Source organism: Solea senegalensis, linkage group LG11, assembly GCF_019176455.1.
Source record: "Solea senegalensis isolate Sse05_10M linkage group LG11, IFAPA_SoseM_1, whole genome shotgun sequence".
Taxonomy (NCBI): Eukaryota; Metazoa; Chordata; class Actinopteri; order Pleuronectiformes; family Soleidae; genus Solea; species Solea senegalensis.
In genome coordinates this window covers 20,024,012-20,040,570 of record NC_058031.1, presented here as the reverse complement: position 1 = coordinate 20,040,570, position 16,559 = coordinate 20,024,012, and the positions used below count along the sequence as shown (strand labels likewise).

General features: G+C 40.4%; 1 protein-coding gene across 1 annotated transcript in view; it reads right to left on the bottom strand.

Moving 5' to 3' along the window:
• calcrl2 (calcitonin receptor-like 2) overlaps positions 1-16,559 on the bottom strand; it is a 29,654-nt gene that overhangs the window by 12,952 nt on the left and 143 nt on the right. The gene's annotated exons all lie outside the window — the stretch shown is intronic.

Below are 16,559 nucleotides of genomic sequence, written 5' to 3'. Positions count from 1 at the left end.
CCATAAAACATAATATCCTTAATATACAGTTATTTAAAGTGTAATATTCTGCATATAAACTATTGAAGTTGCAATTTGCACAGCGTACGTGTGCGATGCCATGGCTTTGCATGTTTATTTACAGTATGTATGTTTTCTCATCTATCTGGACAGGAAGTGCATGCTCCAGTGGTCATTCCTCTTCGACGTCCACTAAGGGTCAGAGAAACATTTTGGGGCAAAAAAGGGGAGCAAGTTCCTGTCAGTGTTTCCTATTTAATGAGCCAAACAAGGGGTGATAGATACATACAATGATACAGAAGAGAGAAATAGGTTACAGTGGCAATAGTATATTAATAATTCCAGGCAGAAAAAAGATAATTTCCTTTATTGATGAGGAGGAAAACTGTCCTGTGTCTTTTATGTCAGGCGCTAATTTCAGACGTCAAATTTAGTATTGAATGAAAAATCTGACACATATTCTTTTTTTAATTTATTTTTATAGTGCAGTATAAGAAAATCATATATTTTGGGCTGTCCAAAAATAGATGCTGTCAAGGGATAACAGCGGAGAGAAATGGAATTTAAAACAGGAAATATGAAATAGAAAGTGGCTAAACCTTTAGCAGCAAAATAGGTTATGGTTGAAACGGAAGTCAGAAAGTTCTTCAGTGAGGCCACAGTAGTGAAAACACTTTGGATAACAGAACAGGGAAGAGAGATGGGCATATAAAGGAAGTGGAAATGTAGAAAACACTGTGTGTCAGGGGTGTGAGGGGTTTTCTGGATACAGTGTCTTAAATTATACAAAAAAAAAGAGCTCATTGTACCTGCTCTACTTATTCACATGCAGAAAGAAATGCACAGCACAGCAGTTTCATGTCCAAGTTATGGAGGTAAGAAGTCCAGATTTAACACAGAGACAGCTTTGTGATTAATCACACTCGGGTGAGCATTTTATGCTTCATTTAGTGCATAATGTTCAGTGTCAGATTGTAGAGAAGTAAACTCTCCTGATTCACTCCCAGACACAAAGGTGATTATTTAAACATTGGAGGCAAAATACCACCTTTCACTAACTGTTTGCAGTGACACATGATTTGATGATGGGAAGGCAAATCAGACATTTTCAGCATGTTGTGGATTTTGTTTGATTTAATCTGTGAAGAGTATTGTGAAAACCCCTGTAAACCTCCGCTTTTGTGAAGGTTTGTTATCTTGTAGTGTCAGACGAGCTGTAATCCCAGGTATCAGTCTCTCGCTACAGCTTTATATTTAATTAATGGTCAGACATGAACGTCGTATTGTATCTTCTTGTTTAACTCCGTGCCAAGAAGCAATTAGTCAACAGACTGAAATCAACAGACAGTACAGCTGTATGATTTAGCACACATGCAATGTAAAACAAAAACAAAGATATTTGAAATGAATTGTCTTTGTCCCTGAGCAGCCTGTCACAGCTAATATCTGCAATAACACAAACATCTGACATCTTTTTCTTTGGACAGAAAGTGTGGATTTCACTAGAACCTTCACTTTCCTTTTAATAACATATCACAGGGAGGGATTTCTATTCATTTAAAATGTAATTAGCAAATGAATTTCCTTAAAAGTTTATAAAATATACCACAGTCTCACTGGTCCTCATTTATCAAACTTGTGTACACCTGGTCTGAGCTGGCGTGAGATTTGACCGCACAACGTCCATAATGATAAATGCTGATCTTTGCATGGAAATGAGCATACACCTGCTTATGGTGCACATGTTTGATAAATGAGGACCACTGTGGCTGTGAGCAGCTCCTGCTGCAACCCTATATCTGCCTTAAATGCACCGTGCAGTTAAAATGGAAAGAAAAACAAAGGAAAAATAGCTAGTTTGTTGCCAAAATTTGTCATTGTAAAGAGGAGGAAAGGACTTATAATTCAGCATCACTCTGTCCAGACCAAACACTCCAAGTCCTGTGGCTTCCTCACAGCAAGTGTGAGTAATGACAACACGTGCATCAATACATATCTGTTAATTCAGCTGCTTACGGAATGAACTCTGTGTCCCTGCTCTACTCTGGAAGAGAACTGGCTGAATGGGAATATAATTGAATATTGTCATCTCCTGCTGTTCAAGTTATAATTCAGATGATAACATGGACTGTATTTCAATATGAATGTTTTATGGATAAAGTTAATTGGATTTACTTAAACTCATACACTTGAGGCAGGATCGGGGCATTGGATCGGGGGGCAGTGACAGCAGTGATGCGGTCTGTTGTGGTGATGAGGGAGCGAAGCCCGGAAGGCGAAGCTGTCCACTGATCACCAGTTTTGGGTAATAACCAAAAGAATAAGACCGCAAATACAGGCGGCTGAAATGAGTTTCCTCTGCAGGGTTCTCGCAGCTCTGGTTTAGGAGATCTCACAGCTTGTTCTCGAAACATCACCCGCGCAGAACTTTTTTCTTGTGTGGTGTCCGACAACTATGGTTGAAGTGGTTCGTGTAGAAAAGCAGAAACTTCCCCAAAGTTCTGCACTCGAGTTTCTTGTGAAGTATGAAATGTCCTGGCCAGAACTAACTTTGTTCTTGTTCTTGCCACCTTGACAGAACAAACTAATTATGTACAGGCCTTTAAAGATAGAGTGAGTGGCTTGGAGTAGAGCCACTGCTCCTCCACAAGACGACCCAGCTGAGGTGGTTCGGGCATTTGGTTAGGATGCTTCCTGGAGGTGTTTCAGGCATGTCTTTCAGGGAAGAGACCTCAGGGCCATGATGGAGAGATTATATCTCTCGGTTAGTTTAAGCCTTGTGATCCCCGCAGAGGAGCTAGCGGAAGTGGCTTGGGGAAAGGGCTGTCAGGGCTTCATTGCTAAGTATGCTGCGCCCGTGACCCGGGCCTGGATAAGCAGAAGACGACGAGGACAAGGACAGTTGGATTTATTGAAGCTGTGTTAGTCACAAAGAGAGAGACAGGGCAGAGTGCAAGCTGCTTTACAATGAAACATAATCTTTTAACATAACTGCGCTGATTTCTGTGTGTGTGTGTGTGTGTGTGAGAGAGAGATTGCTGTATTGCTATTCATGTGTTGTGTGCATCCGTCAAGCCTGATTTATCTATTTATTTCTATCACCCACCCACTGCGGACTGCTGCAAATTTGATGACTGCTTTCCCGCCTGTATAGTAAAAAAGGTGGGAAACCCCTTCTATAAATGATGGACAACTGCACACAGAGACATTCAAAACACACATTCATTTGTAATTACATCTCCATTCATTAGGCACCAAACAATGAATGTTGTTCTATCTGCTATGTACACAGTTGTGTCTAGCAATACATTGTTACATAGCCATGATATTGAAAACCCAAGGACACACACAATCTTGCATTAGAATACCTTGGCAGAACTCGACGTTGGCCATTGTCACCAATGAACACTACGTACAATCTATCTGTCAACTGCAGCCAAGTGTGTTGGCTCCTTTTGCTTTTTGGTAACAATACAAACTAAAAGGCCAGTGCTTTTGTATTTCCTTCATCACAATCCTTTTGTCCCTGATTTTCTCCAGGGTCATCACCTCTAATTATTCACCGGGGTGATTCAGAGCACCAGACATAAACAAGACTTAACAGAAACGAAATGTTGGTGCTTCACTGGTCTCATGATTCAATTATTCATTTGTATCCACAAAACACACACCTAATTTAAAATCTGTACAAGCAATCAGATAAACATGATTTCCCCAGACTCCTCCTTTAGAGATGAAACAAATCACACACATCTGCAGTCGTGCTGCAGCTTCTAGCAACTAGAAAATCAACCGGCAGTGTTACATGGAATCAATTATGTACTGTTACTGCATTGCAACTGAATCTTCCATGTCCACATCGAAAAGGTGCACCATAAGCCTCTTTCACACCAAAATGAGCAATTGTACCAAAAAACGTATCTCGGGCTAGCTATTATTACAAATACCAGTTGATTAAAAATGCTCTACATGGTATTTTGCACACTCAAATAGCATAGCAACATGTCCTCACATAAACATGTAACATTATTATACGTACAACTGACTTCATGTGAAACTAATGAGACAGAAGTGAAATGAACAGCAAAAGTATCATATACAGATACAGTATATACAAACCTTGAAATCAAGCCTTGCATATTTGAACCTGTGCGGCGCAATAATGACTGAAAAATCAGCAAAGAGGATCTGAACATTTTTGTTGAATTTAAATAGATTAGAACAGCATACTAACTTTTAACAAGAGCTTTTGAATTATTAATTTTACAAACAAACACAGCAGCACACACCCATGAGATCAACGAGCTAGTATACAACATTTCTTAACAATTAATTCTACAGTGGTGTGGGCGCAGAACTGGGAATTAAATAACTAAGTAACTTATTCTTATTCTGTACACTTGATTCTGAAAGTGTCAGGTAAAAAAAAAAAAACAGCATGGCATGGCAACATTTTATGAATTTATTTTAGGAATTTATCTTCAATTCTTCTACAAACTTCAACTAAATAACATTACCATGTTTCCAAACGTTGGACTTCTTACCCGACATACTATTTGATAAACTTGTACTACTACACAGTTCCTTTCAAATTGACCAGTGGGAATTGGGTTTTTAGAAATAATTTATTTCAACACCCAAGGTGATTTTCATCTCATTTCTCCTCTCATGTGGACATGGAAGAAATATGGCATTCAAAATTGTGTCAAACAAGTAAACACCCTCTCATTCACACTCTTGGTCAGTCTTTCCCTCCCTGCATGTCTGTCTGTTCTGTTTGTTCTCTTCCTACACGGTCATCTATCAACATTTATCTGTCACACGTTGAGATTGTGAGTGTGTGTCCCCTGTGCTTCCAAGCCACTCTGGCTTTCATTACATTTGTAGAGATTGCCTTGTTTGTCAGCTCAGTTGTGGAAAAAGATGACGACAAAAAACACCAAAATTGATCCTTGTTGGAAGTTGTTTCCTTCTTTCTAATAAAATATACAATTGGTGAAACAGTTAATGGAGCTGAGTGTTTTCATAAACCGCTTTTGCAAGTGCCATCTCACAACTGCATGATGGGAAGTATATTGTGTTTTGTCGATTTAAACAGATTAATGAGCCACAATGTTGTTGTGCACTGCAGTTCATTGACGTCAGTCCTGCACATGCACTATCCTGCTGCCACACTATTACTCACAAAGTATTCAAGTGTTCGGTGTAATGGATGTTTTTGAGAATGTTTGTGAGTCAATATCCGTGCTTGGATGGAGGGGAAATGCTTTATGAAAACGGCTTCACACCCCTCTGGGAAGTATGACCTGTGCAGCTTCTGAAAGCCGACTTGCATCTTGAGTTTGAGAATACAAACTCAGCAGTGTCAGTGAATGACCCTTTTACCATATGCAAAAAAAAATGGGTGTCGTCTTCCAGATTCCTCCAGAAGCCAAACAGGAAGGAAGTATTGAATATCCACCAGGGGGGCGGTTACACTGGTTGTAAAAAGAACTTAGATGATTCTGAAGGCTTCAAAACAAATGTTCAGATTCTTACGGGTGACATCATGACTGGTTGAGTTTGCATTTCCTTCCCCTGATGTACAGTTTTACCATGATTACTGCTCATTTTCCCTGTGCATAGTCTTTTTTTTCCCTTTTCCACTAGCGACAGTACCTGGTGCGGGGTACTTTTTGTAGTACCTGCTCAGGCAAGGTTCCAAGCGAGCTGAGGCCATACTATGCGTGACGTCGCCAGACTGCTGGCACTGAGTGGCATCACAGGAAGAGGCGTGAGCAAGACAGCCGGCGAAGACTTAACAATCCTAAAAACATGAGTTATTCTAACAATTATTTCCAACAATTACCAAGGAAATGTCTAAAATCTCAATATTTAACAGGAGTCTGGTGTATTTGTCTCTCCCTCCTTCTCATCACCTACTAGCCACTCCCTCCTCATTACATGTCATTTAGCAGACGCTTTTATCCAAAGCGACTTACAATGGAACTGAGTACAATCAGCCAGGGGTGGAGTCGAACTTGCGACCATTGCGACCATGATGTCTTTCGTGCTTTGAACTGTCCATTGCAAAGGTGAAGAATAAAAGTCATTTCCGACGTCTGCCTACGTTTGCTGCATTTGGTTCCTCCCCCGACCCGTTACAATATTTAGCGACAGCACTGCAGATCGCGATCTGCCGCTGTATTTCAGTCCAGTGACCGTGTCAGACGGAGTCTGTGCTCCAGTCATGAAGGAAGTACTGAACAAATACTTAATTAACTGATTCTAATGATTCAGTTACACTGCTTCATGAGTCCCTGGGCCCTCGTTTGTGTGTGTCACTATTTTGCAGTGGACCAAACTAAACCGTGCCAAGGCCAGGCGAGCTGGGACCATAGGTGGAAAAGGGGCTTTAGACTCAAACTTGGACAAATTTGCCCTGTTTCTGCATATACCAGCCTGGTTATTACAATAAGTTGGATAACCACTGCTCAAGTGCGACGTTACTACTGTTAAACATTTCCATGGTGTGCGTTGACAATAACAATAAAATGTCCATCCATGCATGTAAACCGCAAATAAACAAAACCTGTATAATACATAAAAGCGCCACAACCAATGATCTACAAAAAAGGCATGGTTACTGATTGTGTTGGGAAATCTTCCAAAAAGCGCAGCACTTTTCCTTTAAAGGCTGATTTCTTTCTCTGGCTTAATAGTTCGGTGGTCTGAACTGGAATGCACGGTTTTCTTGTCTGTTACCAGCTGTAGAAACAACGCCTAATCCAGCAAATGAAGGAGACTCATACTAACACAAAAGAACACACAATAATGCTACTGGCAGCTTCATTACAAAATCATCCGTAGCAAGCTTAAAAAAACCCTCATCAGATGACAGCGGTGTCTCCTGGCAACCAAGGTGCTCAAGGTAAGTGATGTTTGTAATGAATTGGCGTCTTTTGTATGCATGAATCACACACCTCGCAGCGCACACACACAGTAATCAAGGTGATGGAACTGCTCTATTGCTTTTGGAAGAAAACACACATTGATGAAAAAAGCTGCCAAGCTGTATAGACATTAAAAAACTGCTTTCAGTGATGGGGCATTCAGGTCAGCAAGGAAGTGGAAATTTGGACACGGTTAACAAAGGAAAAACATGTCTGTCTATTTATAGAGGAAGAAGATTTAATGTCTTCTGCTACTTTATTGATGGTGTCTGCACACCAAAGTTCATTATACATATGAACTTATAATGGACCCTAATTAGACAAAACTGATTCTGAGCTAAGTTGTCAACCAAAGATTTCCTGAGTGTGTTCACATAAAAAAGGACTGTTTTTCTGATGTCCAATGTTATGACCCCAGGATCGTTTCTGTCCCTCTGTCTCTATCTGCATGTGTGAGTGTGAGGGGTTGCAGGTGTGCAATATTGACTGATTGTGTGTGAGGGTCAAGGTGGAGCTGAGTTTGTTTGCTAGGAAAGTTGTTTGGTGATTGTGGATACAACGCAAGGCATCGTGGGTAAACACAACCAAAATATACACATGTGTAGAACAATACACATGTCCGGGAGAAATGTCTGAGCCCATTGTTGCAGCGTATATGTGTCATATGTTTGCATAAAACAAAATAAAAGACGTATAAAAAAAAAACAAGACCGATAGGAGTACTTCTACTCGTAGCTGAGAGAGATATTTTACATATTATTATTATTTCAGACAAATATGAAGAGGTTTAATCAAGGTTAAAATCAACACTCGTGGCTGCCAAATGCAGGAAGGACAGCAACAGTCTGACCCTCTTAAGAGATCCTGCACCAGATAATCTGCACCAGAGCAGCTTGTAAGTGACTGGCAACCGTGGCAATTTACTTTGAAGCGAATTATCATGGTACACCCAAAAACCCAGAGTTAAACCTGAGTTTTCCTCACTAATCTGGTTTTGTAGTACAGGCCTCAGGGAATAAAGGAATATAAAGTATTTTGGCCTCAGAAACCTTGACCTATAAGTGTAGAATTGCTCAAATGCGGAAAGTAAACGCACATTTCTTCAACTAAAGAATTCATATGGTGCTTATGGTTGCGGGACGAATCAATGTCATGTCATTCTGGAGGAAATTAGAAAGTGAACCTTTATTTCTGCGAGCGCAAACTGGAGGTTTTAGTGCACATTCACACTCCATAACTTGCCGTGTTGGGAATCTTGCTGTCATTATCACAAAAACACTCGAGTAGTGACATGCTTTGTAGTGCTCTCTCTTTCTTGTTTTCATTGGTTGACTGGAATTGTATTCCTGTACCCAACTACCTTCACCCCATCCTGGTTTCTAATAGACTGGAGTTTTTAATAACTTTGATCAGATTTGATTGGACGCGACACATTGGTCGGCCTCTCTAATCACATTTTTGAGGAGTTCACATAAAGGTGACTGCAGATTCCATACTGATTGGGGGCTTTTGTCAGCAATTTGTAAAACGTGTCAGCCACTGGAAAATCTGGCTAAAAAGTCTAGCACAGCCTTTCACAGAATGAAGGTTCTTCACATAAACATTCATGTCATAAATATCTTTTATAAGGTGCAACAAAGGCCATTTGGGTAAAAAAAAGGCTTCTAGGCTTTTAAACATTTCAACAGCTGCTGCAGAGCGTTAATTAATACAAAAAGCATTTGAGCTACAACTTCTCCTTTTGTTTTCCAACAAGCATGTGGGAAGACAGAGACCCTGGAGAGAGGAAATACAGTAAGTGTCTATGAGTGGCAGGAACTTAGGAACATACACTATATTTTATCAGATCGAAGCTGCAGCTTTCTCAGTAACTCATCTCTGTCACACGAGGGCATAATCAGACATAGAGTAGACTAACCACATGATTGCAAGCACATTTTGTGACTTCTCAGACTCTGTGTGTCCAGTGTGCATGTTCCCTTGTAGCACAACACTTTGCAGTCCAGTTGGTACTCTTGTTTTGGTTCATGGTGTCACATTTCTTTTCATCATATTATTATTATCATGGCAAACATGATGTCTACACATATGATACTGTATGTAGCTAATCTGGCTAATCTGTGAAGGGCTCACATAGACCACTGCAGGCATGGGTAGATGACCACATTCATACCACGCAGACCATAGTGGACCTCTGTGCGGATGCAGATGTGGAAACTATGATTCAGGCTGTAAAGCCTCATTGCTCTGGTCCCTGTTGTCCTTGCACATATAACAGTAATGGAGTTCCTCTTGTCTGATTGTTAGCTGTCTTAGAATGGATGTCAGCTTCTAACACAAACAAGCCCTCTGGTCGTCTTTATCCCAGTTCCTTTCAAGAATGGCAGCACCCCACATCCTTTAACCTCACAGTGAGTCATAAAGCTCCCATGGGATCATCTGCCATGTGGATGAGATGATGAGAAATCCAAACATTGCTGTTTTGCTGCCCCCGATTTCGGTTTATTGGCCCTTGCCCCCAATGAAATGGACTACAGATGCTGCTGTGATGTAAAACAGGATATTGCTGTGACCCCAGAGACTAATATTGTTTGAGGTATGAGCAGCATAAATGTAAAAGACGGCTAAATCAAAGATTCTAAATCAAGCTTTTAATCTGTTCAGCAGGAACACATTATGCTGATATTAGCTTTCGGGAAATGCAGTAAATGGATTCTAAGAAGAACTGTAATAACGAATTTGAGAACATACAGAGACATAAGCAGATATAAGATGTGCTTAGAGGAGAACAAAACAAAAAAACTAAACCTTTCAATGAGAAAAAACTGACAGCTGCAAAAGACAAAATGTTATTTTATCAGTCATTTGCAATTAAGAGACTTAAACACACATGTTCCAAATGAACAATCACAGAGCGTTGTGCTGCAGATTGGAATGTTTGCCAGAGATAAGATAAAATACCACAAACACAACACTCGGGCGAAGCAGAGGGAGCAGAACACACAGCCAATTACTCCAGAGCTGGCCAAGAATTAGAAGCAGTGGCTTAACCTTTCGTCTCTTTGCTGGACTGGGAAAATATCACCAATAGGTGGTCACTATCACATGGTCACGTGTGAGTACAGTACATTCAATTTCAATCATCTGCAGACCAACAGAAAGACCAAGACTTTGCTATCAAAGAAGACGTGCTGCTATAAGCCATCAAATATTGACATTTGGAGAGGAAAAACCAGAACAGTTTTTTATATTTTTGCTTAAAAAGACAACAGTGGGGATTAGAAAATGAACAAAAATATCAAAATAGACTAAAATTATAATATAATATATATAATATATAATATAATAATAATAATTTTCACACATTTACACATTTTTAAAACAATCCATGTTGATAATTATTTTATTTTATTTTATGGACAGAAGACAATAAATAATGGTTCAGGGGTAAAATATTCAAAGTGATTGCATGTGTCTTATTAACATGATATCGATATTGAACCCCTGTTGTATTACAATTGGAGAAAGTTATATGGCCCAGCCCTAATTCAGCTATATCATTCTTTCTTTGTCTCTCAGTCATGACTTCAATAGCTTCAGCACTGACACTGACTTGGTCTCATAGGTCAAACTGTCAGAGCTCTCTGTTGTATCTGTCTATGAAACAGAGAAAGCTCTGTGTGTGTGTGTGTGCTGCCCAATACTCATGTGCATCTGCTCACATGCTACTTCCATTTATTTGTATTGAAAATCCACAGACGAAGCAACTTAAACCTTAAGAATATGTGTTTGTGTGTGTCTGTCTGTATGCGAAGGAAGACGGAGGAAGGATGGAGGTTGAGGAGGACGGTTATTATCTTCCTCCGTCATCCTGCAACCACTTCCTGCCTTCATTCCCCTCTGCACGTTTTAAGAGGCCAGCAGGTTAAAAATAAGCCATTGTTAACACACACACAAAGGGACGTGGAAGGGGCTTTCACAGTGAGGGGACACGTCTAACATCCTCACAACCTCAATATGAAGTCACTGAAATGCAAGAGAGGTCACTAGTAGATGTAAAACCCCCCCAAAAAGATTTCATGTTTGAGCAGCTGGAAGTAATTTTATCATAGTTTATGTGGTATATTCTTTGTCTATTATTTTATCCTCCACATGATGGTCGTGGAGCCACTGGAGCCATTCACAGCTGACGTAGAGGTCGCCAGTCCATCGCAGGGCCAACATAAGCCGTGTCTCCATCATGGCACAGTTTGGTGCAGTTTGGAACGGTAAAGCCCTCGGTTTGACTGAGAACAGTACCTTTACTTGATAGGCGGGCTGTCCGCTGGAAGATACGTCGTGTGACACCAAACAACGACACAAAAACAACAGCTGAGGACATCCAGGAACTTGTTTTTTGTTGTTTTCTGCTTGGTTTGTCGCCGCTTGTCAAGACATCAAGCTTTGTATGAGAATAGACTGGGGGCCCTTTGAAGAAGGGAGAGATGGTTTTCTGTCGCCCAGTCAGCTGACTGTCGTGGGTCTAGCTCCACCTGTACTGTACCGTACCATTACTCTGGAACCCCAAGGGAAGGGTACTAAAAAATGGAACAGTTGGGGACCGATATTTTGGTGTTTATTCATTTGGTGTTTTTGGGAGTGTGGGAGGAAACCTGTGTGCCCAGAAAGAACATGCAAACTCCACACAGAAAGGCTCTTGAAAGGACTGACAGCTCATTTTACCCACAATTACTCATCAAGGAGAAGTGCAGACGTGTTTTTCTCTTAATATAAAAGCAAAGCTAAAACTAATGACATTAACAATGACTATTATTACATGCGTAAGATCTGGATCCTCAATAGAAGAGCATCAAAAAGGCAATCCGGCCATCATAAACATTATCAGTTACACCTGTGTTTGACGAGCGCTGCTGTGGGGAGAAGATTATATCACTGAGCAGCCCGGGGTCAAAAATAATAACATGCATACACCGTGTGCTTGGATACAAAGGAAGGTCAAATATTGCTTCCCTTATAACTCTTGGCTTTCATTACAATAAAAAAGGTGCTGACATTGTTGTGATGGCACAACACATGGAGAAGTGAAGCTGCCTGCGCTGACACAACAGACGCCACATGGCGTCAAGAAAAGTCCATTACTAAAGGAATAAAATCAAACTGTGCCTTTAGCAATAAAACGTATCTCGCTTATCTGAACCTCCACAAGATACAGAAAGTCATGATTGTTCATTTAGAGTCATGTCTGTGGACAAACACTAAAAAGCTGTTAAATAATCACTGTAAAATAGCCATGAAGAATCAAGTCAGGGTTTCCTATTTCCATATGAAACACACAGTAGTAGACTGTCTGGGTCAGAGGCATTCACAACAACAGGGACATTTAGGCGAGGGGTGAAGGCAGGGTTGAGAATGCAGAAAGCAGGACATTTGCCCTCTAGCTCTCTGTGAATTATCCATACATGTTTCTACTGTATTCTCACATGAGCTCTCCTGGACATTTCCTGGAAGCCTGACGGGGCATTGATGGACTTCATTGTCACCTCCAGTCCCTGACAATTAAGGGAAAATGTCCAAACTTCAGTGCACGTCCGAAAGCAGGAGCAAATCCGATCCATCTCCTCAGCTCTCCTCACCAGCAAAGCTTTTGGCTAAAATTAGCTGCTCACTGCTACTGGAAAAGAGAGTGATGTGAGTCCACACGCAAGACTGTAAAGCAATGACCCCCAAAGGAGTTCAATTACAGGTCAAAGAGAGAACTTCAGTGCAGCGGGTAGGGGGTAACTGGAGAATTCTTCTTCTCAGATGTTGTCACATCAGTTGATGTTAAAATCCCACTGTTAAAAGCTGCAGTGTGTTGGTGTTGTTGTTCTTATTCTGCCTGTTTTCTTATTTGTATGCTGCATCCTTCATATGAAAATGGGCTCTGTGAAGTAAAACTATCAGACCTGACTGAGGGAGTGTTTGTGTGTATACAGCAGCAGTGCAGCCGTGGGGGTAAGGGCAAGAGGTTTTTTGTTGAGATCAATAGGCAGATTTGTCTTTTGCTAATCCCATTGGAAACTGAAAACCAAAGCAGAAATTCTGGCCTGAGGAGTTCAGGTCAGCTGATGTCTTGCTTCTCCAGTTCTACCATTTCACTGATGACTGAACTGACTATTACATTACATGTCATTTAGCAGACGCTTTTATCCAAAGCGACTTACAATGGAATCAAGTACAATTAGCCAGGGGTGGAATCGAACTTGCGACCATGATGTCTTTGGTACACAAGGTAGGGTCTTAACCACTGAGCCACTCCACCCCCACTAGTCTGTTTTATTTTGCTGTTATCATTAAGCAAATGTTTCAAAATTTAACATTTTTAAAAAGTGCTACAGGAATGAAGTTTGGTATTTATTCATTAAAATCTGCAGATGATACAGTGCTAGGGTCACACGGTGGTGTAGTGGTTAGCACTGTTGCCTTTCAGCAAAAAGACCCAGTCAGAACAAGGGCCTTTCTGCATGTTCTGTGTGTGCGTGGGTTCTCCGGTTTCCTTCCACAGTCCAAAAACATGCAGAGGTTAATTGGACATGAATAATTTTGTTCCAGGTCTTTGTGCTTCATTTTTTTTCCCACTGTGAATGAGTGCACATCTTTTGTCCCCACTGATAAGTCTAGCGTTTCTTACTTTCTGCAGAAAGCTGGCTCTCATCGGTCTGGTCCTGTACTGTAAATCGCTAAAAGTGAAAAGTCAAAACAGCAGCCCCCGGGATTTACAGCGACAGTGCTGTCCATGTATGAGTGATCATGGACTTGCTTACTTTCCCATCACTGGACCCAAAATAGTTCCCCCAACTTGGAGCTGTGCCAAGTGGTGTTTTTCCCCCCACATTTGTATTTTTTTGTCCCCAGGGTTAAAGAAGCTGTACAACCAGTAGTGATCAGAGAATAGAGGCCTAACTCCCAAGACATGATGGTCAAACCATCCCCTCAAAAAATCATCTCTATCAAACAACAAGAAGTCTTTCCTGAGAGACAGCAGACGAGCGGAACCTGCGGGTTGAAGTAAGGAAGGAGAATATCATCACTGCTGCTGCAATAACCACAGGAGCCATAGAAGTCTCCCCCCTCTCAGTCAGTGTGGGAGCGGACACATGCCGTGCTCAGAGACGGTCAGCCTGACACCATGTTCACCACCAAAGCATTCACATAGATTCTTTGTCCATCATGCTCCATCTTTAGCCCATTTACTTTGAATTGTCACAGAGGAAAAAGAGATCTACTCTGTTTAAAATATGGGATGTAGTTAAAAAATTTCCATGAACAAAATAGTTCATTTGGATTCCACAACTCCAGAAAAACAACTTATGTTTAAGTCCTGTGGTTTCTTATTGTTTTTATTTGAGTTTTACTAACAGTGAAGCTGGCATCACCCACAAAGGACTATGAGAAACAGAAAAAAACAGTGTTTTAAGTGTTATGTCATAAATATATGTCTTATTTGTGAACAAATAATAACGTATGTTGTTGATTTAGCATGATTTCAGGGAACTGGCAAACTTGCAATTAGTACACATAGGGAAGGTTCTTTAAATAGAAATCTATTTAATAACAATACTAAACTGGACTTGAAATGACTTATCTTTACGTTGCTAGTTCAAATGAATGCTTGATAAGATCAGTTTAAACAGCAAATTATCATAAGATAAACATCTAAACCTTCTGTGTTGAACTCTGTCTTGGCTCAACCACCTTGAAATGTTTCAGTGAAGTAAATCTCTGCCCCTCAAACTAAAACCCTCACACCTCCCTATTATTTGCAATAATATGCTTTACAATATGCAGCCTTGACATGTCAGTCATCCAACACTGAGCCTAAAATAAGCACAAGTTATTTTTTCGTGCTTTGACATGAGAGAGGAGCGGGCTTGTTTGTGTTATGAAAAGGAGGGAGGGCTAGGAGTGGGTTGGGGGTTGGGACAAAAGTAGCGGCCAAAATACCTATTAATACACTGATGGCCTTCTGGCAAGAGCAGGCTGTTCCAGCCAAAGCCACAGTGGGACAAAAGTTTCCCACGAGCAACTGTAAAGACAGGGGTCAGTCCAGTTAGGAGCTGGTCTGGGATCAATGTCCTGGGAGTGACCGTTACAACCTGGCAACTCTACGCTCGCGAGTATTCCTGAAAACACTCTCTGCTCAGATGGCACAAGTCATAAACAGAAACGTCCAACGCAAACACAGAGAGAGCCTTTGATGGTGAAATAAAAGCTGCCTGGCAAGTTCTGTGGAGGCAGTTACAACGCAGAGGATGTCACTCTTTTAACATCATAAACAGTGTGTGTATATATATATATATATATATATATATATATATATATATATATATATTAATATATATATATGTTTATATCCTGCACTGATCAGGTACAACAAGGCAAGACATTATGTCCGCAAAGAGTCTGTAGAGTTTACTGGTGATCCCTGATGTGCATGTAAAAGTGGATGAAAATCACCCAGGTGAAATGCAAATTCTCAGAGAACATAACAAAGCACTTGTTATGTGAATCCAGTCTGAGTATGAGCACCTCCATCTACACTGCAGTGTTCTGAAACATGTTGATTTGGTGGGGGGGGGGTTGGTTGGACCTGGACTGGAGGATGGAAAAGATTACTCTCGCTGAACAACTAATCAAACTTTCAAATCAAAATTGAAAAATTAGGAAACAATTATCAAATGAAAGGGGCTGCAATTGAATCATGCATTTTTCTGTATTGTTTTATGCCATCATTAAATATACATCACATGCATATTTGATATCAATGCATTAAAGTACAGTGGTTACTTTAAAGGTGACTCATGTTGTTTTAAATCTACAACAGTAAATATTGTTATAATATAATATAATATGTAATTTTCCTGAAATCGTTCAGCCCCAAAAATCATATCAAACAACACAAGTCTATAAGGAAGATACAGTGTGTTTAGGGAGAGATGACTTTCAATAAATGACTGTCATTTTGTCCATCACTTCTGTCTCTCGTGGGTCACATTAAACACTGTGTCTGTTGACTCTGTCTATGTGTTACCTTATGTTGACCCCAAAGACCTTTTATCCAGCTGCTGAGGGTCATATTATCAGAAAATAATAACAGCTACACTCCAATATTTTCTTAAATTCCTATTTATATAATTTTGTAAAAGTACAACAGTAGAATAGGGGCAACAGACCAGCTGAGGGTGTGACCATCTTCACCCTACATGTAAACTGTGCTTGACCCCATACAGAAACCAAAAAAAACACCACAGTGGTGTGCCTTTAATTCTGTATAACATTTAGTGTCTCTGTCAGTGGTTCATCACAGTGAGTGGCCTCATTGTGTTTCATGGTAATAAACACAGACCTGACACTGTAATTAAATAACACATAAAGACTATCACTAAATGAACAGACATGTTAAAGTAGTGCATTTGTGATTTTACTGACATTTAACACAACAATCCCACAATCACCTGCGTTCTCTTTCATAAAAGCTAAACAGCGGTTTCATCCTGATTTACGTGGATGGACATGTATTTCACACGACCACAATTAAGTGATGAAGATTCCTAACAACAGTAGAATAAGTCATGCATGGAAGCCAGA